Here is a 5498-nt window from a genome sequence, read left to right as displayed (position 1 = left end):
CCATATGAGCTCCATCATTCAAGGATGAGGCCAAACAGGTGCAGGCCAACTGTACAGCTGCTCTGCCTGGACTCCCCCAGAGCCTGTTCCTGCTGCTTTCCGGTTTCTTTCTAGGAATTACTCTTGGCAAGTTAACAGAAGAAAAACTACTGGAAGACTGGTTTACCACTAATGTATATTCTACACCAGACCTTGGCGGAAGACTGGCACTCCCCTCAGGGTCTGCCCTGAAAGACAATGAATTGCTGAGCTCCTTCCATGAGCAGAGCTTCTCCTGTTGGTCCACTTCAATGAGAGGAGAGACATTCACAGTCAGGAGCTTCTGAGTGCCTAGGAACTTGGAAAACATGAGACTGGGAAGCTGGTGGCACACAGGTAGGCATCTGGATAGAATTCTCCATGGAGACATGGTGCAAGAAGATCTTCATGTTTAAAGTCCCCTTGCAGAGGAAACAATTGGAACTAACTGGGTAAATAAGAACAGCCATTCTGTTAGACCTCAGTTAACCCCTCTCAGCTAGTCCTTTTGATGGGCTCATGAATAACCATGAGAACAAATGACCCTCCATAGATCGCTGTAACAAAATGATGCCTGTGGATAACTTAAGGTCTTTTGCTCCTGGGTGGTCTCCATCTCCATGAGGTTCTCATGACCCTTTTGTTTTGCTTTGTTTTGTTTTGTTTCATTTTTGGAGACAGGGTTTTACTGTGTAGCCCTGGAACTCACTTTCTGTGAGGCTGGCCTGGAACTCACTATGTAGACCAGACTGGCCTTGAACTCACAGAGATCCACCTGCCACTGCTTTCCCATGTGCTGGCACTAAAGGTGTGTTCCACCACACCTGGTTCTCATGATCTCTTTGTGCATAAAGGAAGACAAAGAAACGGGAAGCAAGGAGAATAATGGAAGGGGAAAGATCCACTCTAGTGTCCTTTCTCATAACTTAGATTAGGGCCCACGGTTATGACCTCGGATGCTCGTCCTTGGGGTCACCTGGACCCCATCTCCAAGTATATCTGCTGGAGATCAGAGCTTCAGCATGCGATCTTGGGGGACACAAGCATTTGGTCAGAATTTACAAGACTGAGACTTACCACAGGCTCAAAGACATGGATTTGGTTTCACCAAAGCTGCTTCAGTTACTGCTGCTGAAGTCCCTGTACCCACCACACAGGCCACCACACAGGCCACCACACAGTACCCACCACACAGGCCACCACACAGTACCCACCACACAGTACCCACCACACAGGCCACCACACAGTACCCACCACACAGGCCCAATGCTGCCAATGGCTCTCAGGAAGCCACGGTGACAGCCATGGTTGATTACATAGGGAGCTTTCCCTCACAAGGGGGCAGCAATAGTCCTCCTGGACTTGGGTAAAGATTCTCCTGCTAATGTGGCCATCTGGAGCTCCACACGATACCTTGTCTATCACCGCACGGTATGGCCTCCAGCCCAGGAACTCAATTAATAGTGAGCAAAGTACAATGGTGGGGTTGCACCTGGCAATGAGCCAGGAAGGATAGAGGCATGGCCTGCTGAAAATGTCTCCAGCACTGGCTGGGAGACAGTGCCCTGTGAGGTAGGGGACCTGCCAATAAGAAAGGCATGTGCTCAAAACAGAGTCAAGTATGGTGTGGCCCAGGCTATTTTCTTACCATCCCAACCACTACCTTGCCTAATGGGCACTCCCACGGCTATCTGTGCAGTCACACAGTTAGGCAGCCATCACCACAGCCTAGCCTTTCTCTAAGGATCAACTGATGGACTCGGTTTCCCGACTGTGGCACGGCATGTTTTGCTGGAACTCTGCCCAAACTCCTGGTGCTGTGTTTGGATCTCTCCTGCGTTTTGTCTTATTTCTAACAGTCTCATCTGAACACTCTTCAGACAGCCTCCCTTGGATATTCAGAGTCTGCTGGCCAGGGGCTCAGCAGTTGCAGAATTTCCCCTGCCCACAAGTTACACTTCAAGTGGGTTTCCATCAGACAGGGCTGCCCTGGCTTAGGCAGATGCCATGACCTCCTTGACTTCTTGCCTTTCCCTGCCCTCATCCCCAGCTCCCTTATCTGCCCCACCCCAATTATATCTTTAAGATATCACTGTACATGAAACTTCTCCCGGGGCTGTGCCTTTAAGGACCAACCTAAGACAATAACCTTGGGCTCAATAGGTTTGTCCTCAAAGGCTTGCATGAAAGAACAGCCGTAGTTCTACTAAATTAGGGATAGAGGCTACATTCTGTGTTTAGCTTCCCAGGCTACTTCTCTGATGGACAAGAAGTAGCCACTAGAGCTAGGTGAATTATCCTGGTCACCACGAAGCTACAGGGCTCTGCTAAGCACCAGGGAAAGAAGATTTCTTCAGGAAGCTGGACTGCTGTGAGGTCAGGGAGAGATACTCTCATGTCAGATAATAGTGAGAACCATGGTGGTGAGCAGCAGGGTAGCCCGGCAAGAAGAATCCAGCCATCTGTGAGTACAGAACTACCCCATCTGAGGGGCTTAGAGACTTTGAGAGGAAGTGATAGTTACTGACCTGTTCCTGTCTGCCAGGTACAGACATGGTGACTACAGACAGTCATATGCCTGCTCCTCAATGGCTTTCCCCCAGCCCTGCATCTGACTCAATTCTAGACTAAGGCTCTGAGCAGTGGTGTGATTGAAATGATGTCACCATGTGCACAGACTTTGTGGCCTATTCCTCAACATTTTGGAGATGCCTAGGTGCCTTTCGGACATGCAGTTAGAAAAGCTGAGCTGACAAAAGCAACACAGGTGACAGTCCAGGCTGGCCCTCTGTGCTAGATGTTGAGCTGTCTGGTTTCCTTTCTGTTGTTGTGATGAAATGCTGACCAGAAGCAACCTGGGGAGGAGAGGGTTTGTTTGGCTCACATTTCCAGGTCAGAATCCATCACTGAGGGAAGCCAGAGCAGGAATTCAAGAAAGAACTGAAGCAGAAACTACAGAAGACACTCCTTACGAGCTCATTCACAGACTCATGGTCAGTTGGCTTTCTTATACAGCCCAGGGCTACAAGTGCCACCCACAGTGGGCTAGGACCCCTACATCAACTAGCAATCAAGAAAATGCCACACAGATATGCCCAAAGGCCTACGAGATTGAGACAATTCTTAATTGAGGTTGCCTTCTCCCACGTGACTCTAGATTGCATTGAGCTGAAGCTAGCTGTCTTCGTTAGGTGACTGCTGCTATGACGAGACGCCATGATCAAAGGCAAGTTGGGGAGGGAAGGGTTCATTTGGCTTGTACTTCCACATCATAGTCCATCACTGAGAGAAGTCAGGGCAGGAATTCAAGCAGGGCAGGAACCTGAAGGCAGGAGCTGATGTAGAGGCCACAGAGGGGTGCTGCCTACTATCTCTCTCATTCATCATGGCTTCTTCATGGCTTTGTCAGCTTGCTTTCTTATAGAGATTAGGGCAACCAGCCTGGGATAGCACCGCCCACAGTGAGCTGGGCCCTCCCCATCAAACATTAGTTAAGAAAATGCCCTACATACAACTAGATCTTTAAAAGGCATTTTCTCAACTGAGATACTCTCCTTTCAAATTACTCTAGCTGGCATCAAATTGACACAAGTAGCCAGGATGTCAAGGCAAGGAATAAGGATATGGATCTGAGTGAGCTGCCCAAAGAAAGAACTTCGGTTAGAAGGGAGGGTCTAGAACCCGTGTGATGCCCACACCGGGAGGGAGGGAGACCAGGAACAAGGCAGAAATTAGTGAGGACCATGTCAGCTGAAGGCCTTGAGATGTGGTTCTCAGCCTCCCTAATGCTGTGACCCTTCAGTATTATTCCTCATGTTGTGGTGATCCTCCACCATAAATCTATTTTTGTTGCTATTTCATAACTGTAATTTTGCTACTGTTGTGAATCGTAGTGTAGATATCTGAGCTTTCCAATGGTCTTGTGAAAGAGTCATTTGACACTCCCATCGGGGTCACAACCCATAGGTTGAGAACCACTGGCCTGGGTGAATGTGTGCAAATGGGGTTAAAAGGCTGAAGGACGAGAGGAAACAGAACGATGTTGTTGGTAACCCCAACGTGTAAGTTAAATGATACCCTTACTTGCCAGGAGCTCAAGAGGAGGCCAAAACAACCGCATCTTGGGGAGAGATGGTCGAGGTACAGCTGGCAGCAAGGAGAGCGGGGCTCCATGCAGTGGGGAGGCAGCAGGGAGGGTCATCTGTACATAAGGTACTACAAGACCAAGGCCTGGAGACATCCAGGGAGGGAGACCCTAGTACAACAGAGACCAAGCGGCAAGGACGACCTGCTGCGGTCAGCCGGACAGGCTTGTGAAAGGCTCCGCAGGCCAGCATGGAGCAGAGAGGTGGAAAGAGTTTTCTGTGGGAGATAGCTCAGCCCCAAGTAAATGGGAAGCTGGTGCGGGTGAGAAACATCCATCTTGTCTTGAGAGCCCAGCACAAGGCCTGACACATTGTAGACGCCCAGTAAATGTACTGACGTTGTAGGCGGAGCTTAGGCCCTGTCTGATGTTGCAGATGCTGGCTGACATCACTCCATGACTGATGTGAATATGCCATGGTAGTAAAAAAAAATCACTCCAATTTGGAAAAAAAAAATGTCTAAGAGCCAGATGTAGAAAAACACTGACTTAATTAGTGGCTGACAACTGGAGTGGCAAGTTTCAAAGCCAGGTACACGTCACTCATCAGAGTGAGGTGCGAGCAGCTCTCTTTTCCTTGAGGGCAGCTGTTGCAGGAAGTGCTGGACAACACTGGGAGACAACTCAAGTGCTTTCTGGGTAGCCGGATTGTACCTTGAAATAATGGTCTGTGAGTATGGGAGACCGGCCAGGTCCGGTCCACACCAGGTGTCTCACGGATGAATCCACTGCCGAGACGAAGTGAAGAGAAAGAGAACACAGAAAGGGGGGAATGGATGAATGGAGAGATAGAGAAGGGAGAAGGGAGAGGAAGGGAGGGAGGGAGGGAGGGAGGGAGGGAGGGAGGGAGAGAGAGAGAGAGAGAGAGAGAGAGAGAGAGAGAGAGCGCCAGCAAACAGATTTTCTGATTCTCATTTTTAAAAGGAAAAAGATGAAGAAAAAACACCACCCAGCAGCTAATTGTTCGCAGGCTGGTGCCTGTGCTAGCTCAAACGCAAAAGCTGACATGATAAAATGTTAGCATCTTGCGATCTGCTGTTAATAAAATGTAGCACAAAGGCACAGAGGGGTTTTACATCTGCTAGCAGGATGCCGCGCAGCTTGGGAAGCCTCTTCAGGCCACCAACCCCATAGCTGCCTCCAAAGCACAGCAGCGGAACCCAGTGCCCGGCTCAGTGAGGCTGTGTGGAGGGAGGGTGCAAAGTTCCAAGAAGGACGGCTGGGATGGGGGACTTGGGCTTGCCAAGATTCCCTCTGGAGATCAAACTGGCTGGCTACCCATCACTGGCTGAGGGCTGCTGGGGGCAAATGGGTCAGCACAGTGGCCCTCCCAGGA

The sequence above is a fragment of the Grammomys surdaster genome, unplaced genomic scaffold (assembly GCF_004785775.1).
Source record: "Grammomys surdaster isolate TR1022 unplaced genomic scaffold, NIH_TR_1.0 100, whole genome shotgun sequence".
In the NCBI taxonomy this organism is placed as follows: Eukaryota; Metazoa; Chordata; class Mammalia; order Rodentia; family Muridae; genus Grammomys; species Grammomys surdaster.
This window is presented reverse-complemented; position numbering follows the sequence as displayed.